This window comes from Macaca mulatta, chromosome X, assembly GCF_049350105.2.
Source record: "Macaca mulatta isolate MMU2019108-1 chromosome X, T2T-MMU8v2.0, whole genome shotgun sequence".
Lineage (NCBI taxonomy): Eukaryota > Metazoa > Chordata > Mammalia > Primates > Cercopithecidae > Macaca > Macaca mulatta.
Window position 1 is genome coordinate 132885099 of NC_133426.1, and position 18528 is coordinate 132903626.

The window sequence follows — 18528 nt, forward strand, 5'->3', positions numbered from 1 at the left end:
GAGGTGCAAGATTAGATTTTTTATTTGAACTCTTTCATCTTTTCTTTTTTTGGATGTAGGCATTTATTGCTATGAAATGCCCTCTTAGAACTTCTGTTGCTGTATAACATAAGTTTTGGTATACGATGTTTCCATTTTTATTCGTCTTAAGAAAATTTTTACATTTCCATTTTAATTTCTTCATTGACCTATTGGTTGTCCAGAAGTATATTTTTTAGTTTTCACATATGTATGAACTTTCCAAAGTTCCTCCTGTTACTGAGTTTTGTTTTGCTTTGTTTTTACCATTGTGGTTAAAGTAAATACTTGATATGTTTTCAATCTTCTTAAATTTGCTAAGATCTGTTTTGTAGCCTAGCATATGTTTGAGCTTGGAGAATGTTCCATGTGTAGTTGAGAAGAATGTACATTCTGATATTGTCAGATGGAACATTCTGTGTATGTCTATAGATCCACTTGGTCTAGAGTGCAGATTAATTATGATATTTCCTTCTTGATTTTCTGTCTGGATGATATATCCATTGCTGGAAGTAGAGTGCTGAATTTCAATACTATTATTGTGTTGAAGTTTATATCTCCCTTTTCAACTGTCAATATTTGCTTTATATATTTATGTGCTCACATGTTATGTAAATGTATTATTATATAAAATATCTTACTCAATCTCTTCATTTTTAGTCTATGTGTGTCCTTACAGGGGAAAGGAGTTTCTTGAAGGCATCATATAACTGTATCTTATAATTTCAGCCATTCGGTCACTCTATAACTTTTGATTAAAGCATTTGCTCAATTTACATTCAAGGTAATTATGAATGTGTAAAGATTTGCTACTGCCATTTTGTTCTTTTTAGTTGCTTTATAATTCTACTATTACTCTCTTATTATCTTCTTTTGTGGTTAATTGGTTTTTCTGTAGTAGCATGCTTTGATTCCTTGCTTTTAATATTTTTGTATTATAGATGTCTCCTTGCGGTTACAATGAGGTTTAAAAAATACTGTATAGTTATAAAAGGTTATTTTAAGCTGATAAAAACTTAATTGGTCACCTACATAAAAATAAAGCTGTACAGATTACTTCACTTTCTCCTCCACATTTAAAATTTTTGATGCCATCAGTTATATCTTCTTATGTTGCATAGCCCTTAACACATTTTTGAAGTTATTATTTTTAAAACTTTAATCTTTTGACCTTCACACCAAAGATACAAGCGATTTACACATCACCGTTACAGTTTTAAAGTATTCTAAATGTGACAAAGTGCTTACTATTACCAGTGACTTTCATGCATTCAGGTGTTTTCATGTTACTCATTAACATAATTTTCATTCATCTAGAAGAACTCCCTTTAGAATTTCTTGTACAACAGTTCTAGTGATGACTTCCTCAGTTTTGGTATGTCTGGATAATTTTATTTATTTATGTACTTTTAACTTTTATTCCATGTTTGGGGGTACATGCGAAGGTTTGTTACATAGGTAAACATGTTTCATGGGAGTTCGTTGTACATATTTCATTACCCAGGTATTAAGCCCAGTACTCAATAGTTATCTTTTCTGTTCCCCTCCCTCCTCCTAACCTCCTCTCTCAAGTAGACTCTAGTGTCTGTTGTCTCCTCCTTTGTGAGAGTAAGTTCTTATCATTTAGCTCCCCATTATAAGTGAGAACATGTGGTATGTGGTTTTCAACTCCTGTATTAGTGTGCTAAGGATAGTGACATCCAGCACCATCTATGTTCCTGCAAAGGACATGATCCAATTCTTTTCTATGTCTGCATAGTATTCCACGGTGCGCCGAGAATACTATGTATCTCATTTCCTTTATCCAGTCTGTTACTGATGGGCATTTGGTTTGATTCCATGTCTTTGCTATTGTGAACAGTGCTGCAATGAACATTTGCATGCATGAGTCTTTATGGTAGAATGATTTTTACTCGTCTGGGTATACACCAGGCAATGGGATTGCTAGGTTGAATGGATTTTTCTATCTTTAGGTCTTCAAGAAATCACCACACTGTTTTCCACAATGATTGAATGGATTTACACATCCACCAACAATGTATAGGTATTTCCTTTCCTCCACAACTTTGCCAGCATCTGTTATTTTTTGACGTTTTAATAATAGCCATCCTGACTTGTGTAAGATGGTATCTTATTGGGTTTTAATTTGCATTTCTCTAATCATCAGTGATATTGGGTTTTTTTCATATGCTTGTTGGTCACATGCACGTCTTCTTTTGAGAAGTGTCTGTCCATGTCCTTTGCCCACTTTTTAATGGGGTTGTTCGTTTTTCTCTTGTAAATTTGTTTAAGTTCTTTATAGATGCTGAATATTAGACCTTTGTTAGGTAGGTAGTTTGCAAATTTTTTTCCCTATTTCGTAGGTTGTCTTTTACCCTGTTGATAGTTTCTTTTGCTGTGCAGAAGCTGTTAACTTTAATTAGACCCCACTTGTCGATTTTTGCTTTTGTTGCAATTCCTTTTGATGTCTTTTTCACGAAATGTTTGCTCTTTCTTATCTCCAAGATGGTATTCCCTGTGTTGTCTTTTAGGGTTTTTATTTTTTTGGTTTTACAATTAAGTCTTTAATTTACCTTGAGTTGATTATTTATTATGGTGTTGCAAGGATGCTCTCTCTCACCACTTCTATTCTATATAATATTGGAAGTCCTAGCAAGAGCAATCAAGAAAGAGAAAGAAATAAAGGATATCCAAATAGGAAGAGAGAAATTCAAACCATCTCTGTTTTCTGAAAACATGATTTTATATCTAGAAAACTCCAGAATCTCAGTCCCAAAGCTCCCTCCAGCTGATAAACAATGTCAGCAAATTTGCAGGATACAAAATCAATGTAAAAAATCACTAGCATACTTATACACCAACAGCAAAACAGAAAGCCAAACCAGAAAGGCAATCTGATACACAATTGCCAAACAAGAAATGAAATAAAACAAAATACAATACAATAAAATAAAATACCTAAGAATAAAGATAACCAGGGAGGTAAAAGGTCTCTAAAATGAGAATTACTAAACACTCCTCAAAGAAATCAGGGAAGACACAAACATATGAAAAAAAAAAAAAAAAAAAAAAAAAACAACCTCCCATGCTCATGAATAGTAAGAATCAATATCATTAACATGGCTGTACTGCCCAAAGCACTTTACAGATTAAATGCTATTCCTATCAAACTACCAGTTACATTCCCCACAGAACTAGAATAAATGATCTTAAAATTCTTATGAAACCAAAAAAGAGCCTGAATAGCCAAGGCAATCCTAAGCAGAAAGGACAAAGCTGGAAGAATCATGCTACCCGACTTCAAACTATACTACAGGAATACAGTAACCAAAACAGCATGATACTTGTACAAAAGAAGTCACATAGATCAATGAAACATAATACAGAGCCCAGAAATAAGGCTATATATCTACAACCATCCGATCTTTGACAAAACTGACATAAACAAGCTATGGGGAAAAGAATTTGTATTTAATAAATCATGCAGGGATAACTGGCTAGCCATATGCAGGAAATTGAATCTGGACCCCTTCCTTACACCATATACAAAAATATGCAGGTTTGTTATATAAGTAAACTTGTGTTACAAGGGTTTGTTGCACAGATTATTTCATCATCCAGGTACTAAGCCTAGTATCTAATAGTTACTTTTTCTGATCCTCCTTTGCCTCCCATCCTCAACCCCCAGGTAGACCCCAGTGTCTATTGTTCCCCTTTTTGTGTCCCTTTGTTCCCATCATTTAGCTCCCACTTATAAATAAGAACATGCAGTATTTGGTTTTCTGTTCCTGTGTTAGTTTGCTAAGGATAATGGCTTCCAACTTCATCCATGTTCTTGCAAAGGCATGATCTCATTCTTTTATATGACTCATTCTTTTATATAGTATTTCATGGTGTATATGTACTATATTTTCTTTATCCAGTTTACCATTTGTGGGCATTTTGGGTGAGTCCATGTCTCTGCTAATGTGAATAGTGGTGCAATGAACATATGTGTAAAGAAAAATTCTTTATCTCCCCTCCAAAATAGAGGAATGATGTTTTTGCTATCTATGGCATTTTTAGTTAGTAGTTTTTTTAATTTCTTCCTTTAGCATTCTAAATATATCACCTCACTTCTTCCTGGCCTGTAACGTTTCTGTTGAGGAGTCTGAAGCTGAGCATATTCAAACTCCCTTATGTTATTTGCTTATTTTCCCTTGACATGTTCAGGATCTCCTCTTTGTCTTGGATCTTTGAGAGTTTGTAATACTTGTTAGAGTCGCCTTATTTGGACTGAGTCTGATCATTGACCTCTGACCTTGCTGTTTCTGGATATTTATGTCTTTCTCCAGGTTTGGATAATTTTCTGCTCATATTTTTAAAATAAACTTTCTACCCCTTTGTTTTTCTCTATTCCTTCTTGAACTCCAATAACTTGAACATTTCTTCTTTTGATGCGAATGTATAAATTCCATAGGCTTTCTTTATTCCTTTTCATTATTTTTTCTCCTTTGACTGTATATTTTCAAATAATCTGTCTTGGAGCTCACAGATTCTTTCACATGATCAATTCTGTTGTTGATCTTCTCTATTGCATTTTTTATTTTGTTCATTCTATTTTCTAGCTGTAGGCTTCTGTTTGATTTTTTAAGTAATTTTAATCCTTATGTTAAGTTTCCCATCCTCTTAACTTATTGTTATCCTCATTTTGTTAAATTGTCTCTTTGTAGTTATTAGAAGTTTTCTGAGCTTCCTAAAAACTGTTATTTTGAATTCATTGCCTGGCAGTCTATGCATCTCCATATATTTGGGTTGGTCATCGGCACTTTATTTATTTATTTATTTTTATTTTGTCCATTGTATGATGCCATCTTTCGCTGATTGTTTTTGATCATTATGGTTTTGTATCAGTTTCTACTCAGTAAAAAAGTAAGTGATTATTTCAGTCTTCATAGTCTGGCTTCATCTTGGAATACCTTTAAACTGTTAGCCTGTCTAGAGATTCTGGGCAAGTCATCTTGCATGGTTTCTAATCCCATGACTACTGCAGCTGCTGCAGTGCTAGAGGATGCTCTAAGCCCAAGACTGCCATGGACAGCTAATTGCTAAGTTGAAATTATTTGGCTGCCCATGCTGGCAAAGCTCTCAGGCATATCTAAACCTCAGAGCCACTGACGATAGCATAACAATGGGGCCTGATTGACACCAACAGCTGCTGAAGCTTGCCCATCCAGAACACTAGGCCACTGCAGTTGGCTGGCAGTGATACTGACCATATATTAAATCTATTTCTCAGAGACTGCGGGTTTCTGCCTGGTATTGCGGCAGGTCAGGAGGCTCAACCCTTGGATGCTGGCCAGGAGAGATGGACCACAAGTGTCTGCCTGGCACTGAGTTTAACTGGTTTAACTGTCATGAGCCTAGTGTTAGGGACCAAGGATAAGTCCTGTGCTTACTTCCCTCTTTTTTCCCTAAGAAGATGATGTCTCTTCATGTCATGCTGCCTGGGATTGGGGAAGGTTTGATGCAGGTAATAGAAAACTGTACATTGTAAGCTCTTTAATGCATCTTTACTTATTATTACCTTATAACCAGGTACTGTAATCTGTCACCTGGTTTTCTTAGCTCTTTTGAAGGTATTTTTAAATGTTCATAGTTGTACAAATTGATGTTTCTATCAGGGAGAGGACAACCCCTACAGAGTTTTATTTTACCATCTTTCTCAACTTTCTTAGCTCCCTATGTGCATTTTTAAAAGGACACCAAAGATTCAAAAAACAATTACATTGTAGCAAACTATTTTGACTAGGCTTCTCCAGACAGACAACTAAGGGATGTGAACCTACTTCTCTGATGTTACCTGTGCTTGAGAAGAAAACTTTTATAAACAATGTATCAAGTCTTGGTTTTATAGACAATGTTAACACATAATGAATATAGTGCTGAGAAAAATCAATGGAAGATGTGAACCTAATATCTAGCAAAATAACAATCAACTTATAAAATAAGGATAATAGTAAATGTCTACTTATTATGAAAGTTACTTGATTTGATCTATTAAAATGATGTGTCTGTCTTATAATTTAGATGAGTTAATTAATGAAAATAAGATATTGGTACTTCGATCATGTGAGTTTCTATGAAAAACAATAGTTTTGTTAAACTATTATGTTTGTCATCAAAGACTGCAAACTAAAATTATTTTCCTATACATGCTTTACAAAATACAGAGAAACACATGAAAAACCCCAAATACCCATTTATCACAAATAGCATAATCTATATATGCCAAGTATGCTTAGATTTAAATGATTATTCCTGAGATATGATTTTTAAAACACTTTCTGATAGTTTGAGCCTGTTACATGATGTAGTCATCTGATTTCCTTTAAACATAAAAAGTCTAATGAGAGTAATTGCAATGTCTTTCAGATAAACTTTACTTAAAGAGCACTTTTCATGTTATTTATATAAATATGCCCATTTAATTACACAACTAGGAATAATGTGATATATATTTTTTATTCAGTTAATCATCTAAACTTTAACCTGGTTTGATTACTTATTACTGCAGTGATATGAGTATATGTGTGGGACCGTTTAAGGAAAGATAGTGAATGCATTTTTATTTTTGTAAATAAAAAATCCTTTAATTCTTTCTGTTTACATTATATTGTATTTTTCCATTGTCATAATTTTTCCAAGGAGAGATAGTCCTAGGTAGTTTTAGTGGGCCACATATTCTTCAGTATTATCAGAAACGTACATAAAAACACCAGAATTAAAAAGAAAATTATTTGATTATTTTTACTTGCCTTTAAGAGAGGTGCACTTGTTTTATTTCACCTGTATATACAAGATTAATATGGCATAGTTGTTTCAAAAAATTGGTTAAAGTAAAATATTTATTATTTTACTTTTTTGATCATTCCTTTAAAAATTCTCCATTTTAAGTCAAACTATTTAAATTTAAGGATTCATAAAAAAGTAAATAGAATTTAGATAACAAAAATTCTTAAGGTACTGTTTTACTCAGTATATTTTAAATGTAAGAATCAATGCTTTAGCTACTGGAAAAGACTGCCATTAAAATATATTATACAAAGTCTTCTTAATTATTAATTGAAGCATATTATTTTAATCACTCCCTTTGAATTACTTTCATGAACAAAATAATTTTTAAAATTTGACTTTATTAAATATTAAAAGACAAATTATATGCTCTAAAGCAAATTTGAAACTTTTACCATTACTTCAGAAATGTTCATTCAATTAAGTAATTTTATCATTTTAGAAGGTTATCCAAGTCTTTAGAATATTAGATCATCTTATTCCACAAAACAGCATACAATGAAATAGGGAGAGAGTTTCTAATGCCTAGAGAATTCAAATATACAGTAAAATTGACTAAATCAATATATCAGACAGCATAATGTGAAATTGCAACCATAACCCCACCCTCTCTAAAAAATCATTTTAAAAACTTAAGTGTGTATTTTTCTAGTATTTTATTCGTGTATAAATATATATGTATGCAGTTTATGCAGGTGAAAATATATTACAATAGCTATTTTTCAATTTACTCGTTTTATTTTATATATTTACTTGTTTCCTGAGTAATTAATTTGTATATGTTATGAAGGCACTTATGCAGAATCTACTAAGCAAATTTGGAAGTTCTAAAATGTCAAGATGACTACTTTCAGCAGCTTCTTATAAATTCTTCCATAAATATATGAATATATGTATATATATTCTTATAAAATATATTTAGTTCATTGTGAACATGTTTTTATATCAGTGTATATTTGCATTATTCTTAAGTGTGTAGTTGCATTATTCTTTTAGATTTTTAGTGTTCCGTATATTATATTGCATTTATTTAACAACCTATTTACAAATATTTAGATTCCTATCAATGTTTAACAAAGTTGGATTTAATATCTGGATAAATAAGGATATAAAAATATTAATTTCAGTGTTATTATGTGTGTATGTTTGCAACCCTTGCACAGCTATATGAGTGCCAAGGAAAGTGAATTAAATAATACTATTTCTGTAAACCAAAACCTTGGCTATTTGCCATGTATCAATGCTCCTTTTTTTGTTTGTTTGTTTTGATTAGATTTATTTGATTAATAATCTATAAGAGATTAAAGAAACACTTATGGTGACTTCTATAGTAAGTCTCTGGGCTTATCAATAAATATATTATTGATGTGTATCAATATGTGTTTCATATATCCAAAAAAAGGGATTTATAAGAGGATTTGTGAGATTTACAGATTAAGGGCAAGATTGAGAGTGGTTTAGAAGAGTACAGATGGCCTGCCATTGGCACACTGTTTGAGAAAACATGTTTGTACTCCTTTGTACTCTTGTCCTTAAAAACTGGACACAGACAAAATTTGAGTTTGCTAAACCTGATTTGTACATATGTAACAAACCTGCACATTATGCACATGTACCCTAGAACTTAAAGTATAATAATAATAAAAAAAAATTCAGAAAATACTGTAACATTTAAATATGGCATTGGAATAAAAAAAAAAAAAAAAAAAAACAAGTGTCGGGATAAACCAAACTTTGTTATAAGTGTTTGATTGCAAAGTGTTAACCAAAAATTTCCTAAACATATCTTTTGATTGTGAGTTTAATCTACTTGCATTTAATATAATTATTTATTGGGAAAAAAAAAAGAAGGTAGAGCTGTTTTCCAGTAGTTTATACATGAAACAAATTGCACTCCTTTGCCCCATCTGTACTAATGGAGCAAAGGAGACATTTACAGCAGTAACTTCAACAAAAATACTTTTCCATATAGATTACAAAGAGCATGTAAGGGCAGGAGAAATCCAGTAGAAAATCTTAGAGATAGTAAAGGCAAATTGAGGCCTTCATTATCCACGTGTTTACTATTTTATGTGGTAATATTCTTAGAAGTTCAATTTAAGGCTCTTTACCTTAAATCACTAATACCTGCCCTGACCACATAGCATGATATTCTCAAAATTTAATTCAATGCCAAAATGCCTTGTACACTTCAAAGTGCTATAAGAATATCAGGTAAAATGCAAACAGAAACAAGGTACATGTATTACTGAATATAGCAGTAATTTTATTGAACTTTTCTGGTCACCTTTAATGGCAGAGAAAGTTACTGAAAACATAAAAACATTCATTTGATGGCAGAGAATATAAAGTCTAAACAGTGGAATTCTTGGAAGATTTAGAAAAGTTAATGAAACATTTTATATGCAATTTTTATTAAAACCTATTGTCAAAAAGTTGAATAGAATCAATCAAACTTCATTTTATAAAAAACATGTCTATCAAAGATATTGCAATACAGTAAAGCATTTCTTAGGCATCTGGAGTAAGTTAGGAATTCAGTGTGTTGGCTCAGGGACCAAATCAGGTTTAGCAAATGCTCCTTTTTTATGTGAAGAAATGGACCTAGTACACTGACAGTAGATCTTGTTGATATGATTTGGCTGTGTCCCCACTCAAATCTCACCTTGAATTGTAACTCCCACAATTCCCATGTGTCATAGGAGAAACTCAGTGGGAGGTGATTGATTTATGGGGCGGGTCTTTCCTGTGCTGTTCTTGTGATAGCAAATGGGTCTCACAAGATATGATGGTTTTAAAATGGAAGTTTCCCTGCACAAGTATCTCTTTGCCTACTACCATCCACATAAGATGTGACTTGCTCCTCCTGGCCTTTCTCCATGATTGTGAGGCCTCCCCAGCCATGTGGAATTGAAAGTCCAACAAACTCTTTCTTTTGTAAATTGCCCAGTCTCAGGTATGTCTTTATCAGCAGCATGAAAATGGACTAATACAGTAAATTGGTACCAGCAGATTGGGACGGTGCTGAAAAGATACCTGAAAATGTGGAAGTGACTTTGAAACTCGGTAGCAGGCAGAGGTTGGAACAGTGTGGAGGACTCAGAAGAAGACAGGAAAATGTGGAAAAGTTTGAAACTTCCTAGAGACATGTTGAATGGATTTGCCCAAAATACAAATAGTGATATGGACAATAAAGTCCAGGCTCAGGTAGTCTCAGATAGAAATAAGGAACTTGTTGGGAACTGGAGCAAAGGTGACTCTTGTTGTGTTTTAGCAAAGAGACTCGTAGCATTTTGCCCCTGCCCTAGAGATTTGTGAAACTCTAAATTTGAGAGAGATGATTTAGGGTGTCTGACAGAAGAAATTTCTAAGCAGCAAAGCATTCAAGATGTGACTTGGGTGCTGTTAAAAGCATTTAGTTATATAAGGGAAGCAAAGCATAAAAGAACAGAAAATTTGCAGCCTGACAATATGATAAAAAAGAAAATCCCATTTTCTTAGGATAAGTTCAAGCCAGCTGCATAAATTTGCATAAGTAATAAGGAGCAGAATGTTAATCCCCAAGACAAAGGCGAAAATGTCTCCAGGGCATGTCAGAGGTCTTCACAGCAGCCCCTCCCGTCACAGGCCTGGAGGCCTAGTGGGAGAAAAATAGTTTCATGGGCTGGGCCCAGGGTGCCCATGCTGTGTGCAGCCTAGAGACTTTGTGCATGTGTCCCAGCTGCTCCAGCCATGGCTGAAAGGGACCAATGTAGAGCTGGGACCTTTGCTTCACAGGATTAAGCCTCAAGCCTTGGCGGCTTCCAGGTGGTGTTGAGCTTGCGAGTGCACAGAAGTCAAGAATTGAGGTTTGGCAAACTCTGCCAAGATTTCAGAGGATATATGGAAATGCTTGGATGTTGAAGCAGAAGTGTGCTTCAGGGGCAGGACCCTCATGGAGAACCTCTGCTAGTACAGTGTAGAAGGGAAATGTGGGGTCAAAGCCCCCATACAGAGTCTCCACTGAGACATCACCTAGGTATATATCGTGTGTGTGTGTGTGTTTATAATGTATATTTATGTATATTATGTACACACAGAGAGAGAGAGAAATTTTTAAGAATTGGCCCACAATTGAGAGGGCTGGCAAGTCAAATCTGTACAGGCATCTGGCAGGTTGAACATTTAGCGAAGAGTTCATGTTGCAGTACTGAGTCCAAAATCCACAGGGCAGGCCATCAGCCTTGAAACTCAAGCTGGGTTACTATGTTGGAATCTTGAGGCTGAGTTTATGGAGCATGCTGATTTAAATGTAATCTCTTCTAAAAAAATCCTTCTATAATAAAATCTAAACTGGTGTTTGACTAAATAACTGGGCATTAATAATTACCTGGTTGACATATCAAATTAGCAATAACAAATACTAATGTAGTAAATAAAACAGTAAAATAAGTGGTATCAAAATATTGTGGTCTGGCACAGAAATAGATGAAAAGAACAGAGAGAACTGTGCAGGCATTAACTATTTGCTTAAAGCATCATCTCACACTTAAACCAAAATTTTTCACAAGTGTTAAAATATTTAAATATAGATGATAAAAATATATGGAAATATGGCTGGATATGTTCATATATTTATAATCTTGGATTGTAGAAAGCTTTTAAGCAGAACATAAATATTAGAGATAAAAAAGACTGATACATTTGACAATGTAAAAAATAATCTGTCTGTTCAACACCATACAATTTTTGAGGAATAAATGAGACCCTGAGAACAATATTTATAATAAATAAAAAAAAAATTAATAAAAAGCACTCCAATAAGGGTAAACAAGAGATATAAATTTAAAATACACAAAAAGGAACATAAACTAGTAGTATTAAAAATATGGCCTCATTAATAATAAAATAAATAATAGTACAGACAATTAAATATAATTTCCCTAAAATAGCACTTAAAATAAGAAATATTGAAAAGACACAGTGATATCAATAGTGAAAAATGAACTGATTGTTATACTGCCAACAAGAATGTAAATTGTTAAAATAAATCTAGAAGGGAGTATGGCAATCATATATCAAAATGTGAAACGTTCATATTATTAAATTTTAGCCATTTAAGGGTAAGGAAATATACATACATAAGGCTATAGAATTTTTTTAAATATCTGTATAAGGGCTGTTGGTAAAGAAAACTATGTTACATGCATATATCATGCAAATCATAGACTCCCTCAAAAATGTTAAAGAAAACATACTGAAGATATGTATGGACTTACAAAAATATTAAGGTCATATTGTTCCATGTTAAAAATAGATTAGAAAAAAAAACAACATGCTTACAAACCCATTCATTTGATACGTGTGTGTGTGTGTGTGTGATGAACTTTAGGAGTTTATGCACCATTATAGCTAGATATTAATAAGCATGTTTAATGTTTATTATATCTGAGTGTTGAAGGATAAGATGATTGTTATTCTCTTTCTATAATTTGGTATTTGCTGTATAATAAACATTTAAATACTTACAGGAGGATTTCAATCATTATGACAATAATATTACTAGTACAACCCTATGGCAAAATTCTACATAAAATGAGTAATTTCCTTTGAAAAATTCATGTATATTAGATCAGTAACCAGGCCAAGTCAATAATTATAAAAAGATGTAAACCTCTAATAAAAGAGCTGAGTCCAACAATTTTGTGATCTAAATATCTTCAAAGAACAGATAAACTCACAGTTATTCAAATATTGAGGAGAGATGAATTAAGACAGCAGAATAGAAGGCTCCACATATCGTCTCCCCCAACAAAGATATCAATTTAACAACTATCTACATTAAAATGAAAACACTTTCATAAGAACCAAAACTCAGGTGATCACTCACAATACCTGGTTTTATTTTTGTATCCCTGAAAGAGGCACTGAAGACATTCCTGTATCTCTGAAGCCAGCCCTCTCCTGACCCAGCAGTGGCTGCATGGTGCTGAGACCATCTCTGTTTGCTAGGGGAAAGAGAGAACATCAATTGTGAGGCACTGAGCACAGTGCTGTCCTGCTATAACAGAAAGGAAAACAAGACTAAACACAGTTGATGCCCACCCATGGAGGGAGCATTTAAAACAAATCTAGCCAGAGGGATATAAATCACCGATCCTCACACTCAGAACTTGAGTGCCTGAAAACCTGGCTGCTGAGGGCTAAACTGCTCTGGGTCTCTCGGAAAACTTGAAAGGCAGTCTAGGCCATAAGGATTGCAACTCTTAGATGAATCCTAGTGCTGGACTGGGCCCAGAGACAGTGGATTCAGAGTTGGGGGTGGGGCATATAACCTACTGAAACATCAAATGGGTTGGCTAAGGGGCGTGAGCATCACACCTCCCTTAACCCCAAGCTGTATAGGTCATAGCTCCAAAAAAGACATTTTCCTTCTGCTCGAAGAGAGGAGAGGAAAGAGTCTTGCATCTTGGATACCTACTCAGCCACAGCAAGATAGAACATGCGTAAGACTCATGAGGCCCCCGTTCCAGGTCCTATCTCCCAGAGGACATTTCTAGACAAACCCTGGGCCAGAGAGGAACCTACTGCCTTGAACGAAGGACCCAGTCCTGACCGCAGTCATCGTCTGTAAACTGAAGTGCCCTTGGACCCTGGAAAATCAGCAGCGATATCAGGTACTATGTCAAAGAACCAAAGAACTTGGTTCAGCCTCTGAGACTTGCCAGCTTCAGGTGAGATACAGTACACTACCAGCTATGGTGAGTACAAGGCAAAAATCTTTCTGCTTCAGAAAAGCAGAAGGAACAGTAAATGGGACTTTGTCTTGCACCTTACATAACAGCACAGCCACATGTGGGTCGAGCATCATGTAGGCTCTTGGGGTCCCTAATTCTAGGACTTGACTCTTGGATGCCATTTCTGGACTTGCTCTGGGCCAGAAGACAACCTACTAACCTGAAGGGTGAGTTCCAAGCCAGGCAGCATTTACCACAAGCTGACATAAGAGCCTTGAGCCTTGAATGAAAATCTATGGTAGTCTAGCAGTACTCTCATGGCCTCTGGTGATAGTGACTAGCTATGAGGTGAACGTACTCTGCATTGGGAAAGAGGAGGGAAGAGTGGGAAGGACTCTGTCTTGTGGTTTGAGTGGCAGCTCAGATGCAGTATGATAGAACACCAGGTAGACTTCCAAGGGTTTTCATTCTATTCCCTGACTCCTAGAAGGTACTTCTGGAGCCAGCTGGGACCTGGGGACATTTGCCATCTGAAAGGGAAAAACATAGGCCAGGCTGGCTTTGCCAGCTGCTGAGTTTGGAGACCCAGGACCTTGAACCAATGTAGGCAGTAGCCAGGTAGTAGTTACAGCAGACCTTGGGTGAGACTCAGTGCTATGCTGGCCTCAGGTCTAACTGGGCACAATCATAGTGGTGCTGGTCACATGGATACTTCCATCACTCCACCCCCCAGTTTTAGGTGACTCAGAACTGAGAGAGACACTTCACTTCTTTGGGAGAAAGTAAGAGAAAGGGGAAGGAGTCCCTGCCTGGTAATCCAGATAATTCTCGCAGATCTTGTCCAAGAATATCAAGGTGGTGCCTGTATGAGTCTGCAAGAACCACAGTGTTATTGGGCTTGCAGTGCCCACTAAAGGAGATACAACTTAGATTAAAAAACCCAAGTCCGTTGAAATAGCTGGAAAGCCTTCCAAAGTGGGATGGGCATAAACAGGCTCAGATACTGAAGACTACAATAAATAGCTAACTCTTCCATGCTGAGACACTGAAGAATATATACTAGCATCAACACCATCCAGGAAAACATGTCCTCAGTAAATGAACCAAATAAGGCACCAGGGACTAATCCTGGAGAAAAAGAGACATGTGACTTTTCAGAGATAGAATTCAACGTAGTTGTTTTGAGTAAACCCAAAGAAATTCATGTTAGCACAGAGAAGGTATTCAGAGTTCTTTCAGATAAGTTTAACAAAGAAATTGAAATAATTAACAATAGTCAACCAGAAATTCCAGAGTAAGAAATGCAACTGGCATACTGAAGAACAAATCAGAGGCCTTTAAACAGAAGAATTGATCAAGAAGGTGAAAGAATTAGTCAGGTTGAAAACAAGACTATTTGAAAATATACAATCAGAAGCAACAAAACAAAAGAGAAGAAATAAACAATTAAGCGCACCTATAGGTTCTAGAAAATAGCCTCAAAGTGCAAACAAAGCATTAGTGCCTGTATAGAGGAGGTAGAGAGAGAGAAGGATAGAAAGATTATTCAAAAGGATAATAACAGGGAAGTTCCCAAACCTAGAGGAAGATATAAATAATCAAGTTTAAGAAGTATATAGAACACCAAGTAGATTTAACTCAAAGACTACCTCAAGGCATTTAATAATCAAACTCGCAAAAACCAAGGAAAAAAAAAGATGCTAAAAGCATCAAGCAAAAGTACCAAATAACATACAATATAACTCTAGGCTGGGCGCAGTGGCTCACACCTGTAATCCCAGCTCTTTGGGAGGCTGAGGCAGGTGGATCACGAGGTCAAGAGATCAAGACCATCCTGGCCAACATGGTGAAATCCCGTCTCTACTAAAAAATACAAAAATTAGCTGGGTGTGGTGGCCTGCACCTGTAGTCCCAGTTCCTCAGGAGGCTGAGGCAGGAGAATTGCCTGAACCCGGGAGACGGAGGTTGCAGTGAGCCAAGATCGCAGCACTGCACTCCAGCCTGGGTGAGACAGCAAGACTCCATCAAAAACAAAAAACAAAACAAAACAAAACACTTATAATATGACTGGCAGCTGACTTTTTAGTGGAAACCTTACAGGCCAGGAGAGAGTGGCATGACATATTTAAAGTGCTGAAGGAAAAAATATGTCTACCTTAGAATAGTATAACCAGTGAAAATATTATTCAATCATGAAGAAGAAATAAACACTTTCACAAACAAAGAAAACATGAGGGATTTCATCAGCACCAGACCTGTCCTACAAGAAATGCTAAAGGGATTTTCTTTCAATCAGAAAAAAATGCGTGTTAATGAGTAGTAAGTAATTACCTAAAGATATAAAACTCACTGATTATAGTAAGTACACAGAATATTATAACAGTATCGTTGTGGTGTGGTAACTACTCTTATCCTAAGTAGAATAACTAAATGATGAACCAATCAAAAATAATAACTAAAACAAGATTTCAAGATATAGGCAATACAATAAGATATAAATAGAAACAACAGAAACATAAAAAGCAGGGGGACGAAGTCAAGGCATTTGCAAACCTCATGGTAGCCTGAAACCAATAAACATACAATGCATGTGCAAAAAATAGAAAGCAAGAAATTAAATCATATCACAAGAACAAAAAAAAAAAAAACAAAAAAAAACAAAAAAAAAAACACCTTCACTGAAGGAAGACAGGAAAGAAAGAAGACTAGAAAACAACGTAATGGCAGGTGTAAGTCCTGACCTATGAATAATTACATTGAATGTAAATGACCTAAACTCTCCAATCAAAAGACAGAGTGGCTGAATGAATGAAAAAACAAGATCCATTGACATGTTGCCAAAAAGAAACACACTTCATGTATAAAGACACACATAGACTAAAACTAAAAGGATAGAAAAAATATATTCCTTGCCAATGAAAACCATAAAACAGCAGGAGTAGCTACACTTATATCAGCTAAAATAGATTTCAAGACAGAAATTGTAAGAGACAAACAATGTCACTCTATAATGACAAATGGGACAATTCAGCAAGAAGATATAACAATTATAAATATATACACACCCAATACTGGAACACTCAAATATATACAGCTAATATTATTGGAGGTAAAGAGAGAGGCCACAATACAATAACAGTGGATGACTTCAATACCCCCACTTTAAGAAGTGGATTGATCGTACGGACAGAAAATCAAAAAAGTTAGTGGACTTAATCTGCACTACAGGCCAAATGCATCTAATAGATTTTTACAGAATATTTCACCCAATGGATGCAGAATACACATTCGTTTCCTTGGCACATGGATTATTCTCAAGGAGAGACCATATGTTAGATCAAAGACCATATGTTAGGTCTTAAAATGTTCAGAAAGTTGAAATAATATCAAGCATCTTCTCTGAACACAATGGAATAAAACTAAAAATCAATAACGAGGAATTTTGAAAGTTATACCAATACATGAAAGTTAAAGCATATGTTTCTTAATGACCATCAGGTCAATGAAGAAGTTCAGAATGAAATTTAAAATTTTATGGAGACAAATAATAATGCAAACACAACATACCAAAACCTATGGGATACAGCAAAAGCAGTATTAAGAGGAAAATTTATAGCTCTAAGTGCCTACATCAAAAAAGAGAAAAAAATTCAAATAAACAACCTAATGATGCACCTTAAAAAAATGATAAAAGTAAGAGCATACCAAATTCAAAATTATTAGAAGAAAATAAATAATAAAGATCAACGGAGAAATAAATGAAATTGAAATTTAAAAAAAAAACAATACAAAAGATAAATGAAATAAAAAAGTTAGTTTTTTGAAAAGGCAAACAAAATTAACAAAACTTTGGCCAGACTAAAAACAAAATAGAGAAGATGCAAATAAAAAAAATCAGAGATGGAAAAGAAGACATTACAACTGAGACTGCAGAAATTCAAAGGATCACAAACACAGGCAAGCAAAAGCAAAATGGACAAATGGGATCACACAAAGTTAAAAACCTTATGCACAGCAAAGGAAAGAATCAAAAAAGAGAAGCAACATTCCACAGAATGGGAGAAAATAACTGCAAAATACACATGTAACCCCAGATTAATAACCAGAATATATAAGGAGCTCAAACAACCCTATAGGAAAAATTCTGATCCAATCAAAAGATGGGCAAAATATTTGAATTGCCATTACTAAAAAGAAAACATACAAATGGCACAGATATATGAAAAGGAGCTTAACATAATTACCAGAGAAATGCTAATCAACACAATAATAAAATATTACCACATCCCAGTTAAAATGGCTTACATCCAAATGACAGATAATAACAAATGCTAGCAAAGATGTGGAGAAAAGAGAACCCTTTTACATTGTTTGTGGGAATGTAAATTAGTAAAACCACTAACAGAGAACAGTTTGGAAATTCCTCAAAAAACTAAAAATAGAGCTACTGTATGATACGTCAATCCCGCTGCTGAATATATACCCAACAGAAAGGAAATAAGTATATAAAAGTCATATCTGCACTCGGCACTCCAATGTTTGTTGCAGCATTGTTTACAATCCCTAAGATTTAAAAGCAACCTAAGTGTTCATCAACAGATGAATGGATAAAGAAAATATGGTGCATATACACCATATGGAGTACTACTCAGCCAAAAAAAATTAAAAAAAAGAGAGAGAGATCCTGTCATTTGCAACAACATAGGACTGGAGATCATTATGCAAGTGAAGTAAGCCAGGCACAGAAAGACAAACATTGAATGTTCTTACTCATTTCTGGGGCCTAAAAATCAAAACAGTTGAACTCATGTGGATAGAGAATAGAAAGATGATTACCAGTGGTTGGGAAGTATAGTGGGGGTTGGGCGGAGGATCGTTACTGGGTACAAAAAAACAGAAGGAATAAGAACCTACTATTTGATAGCATAACAGGGTAACTATAGTCAATAATAACTTAACT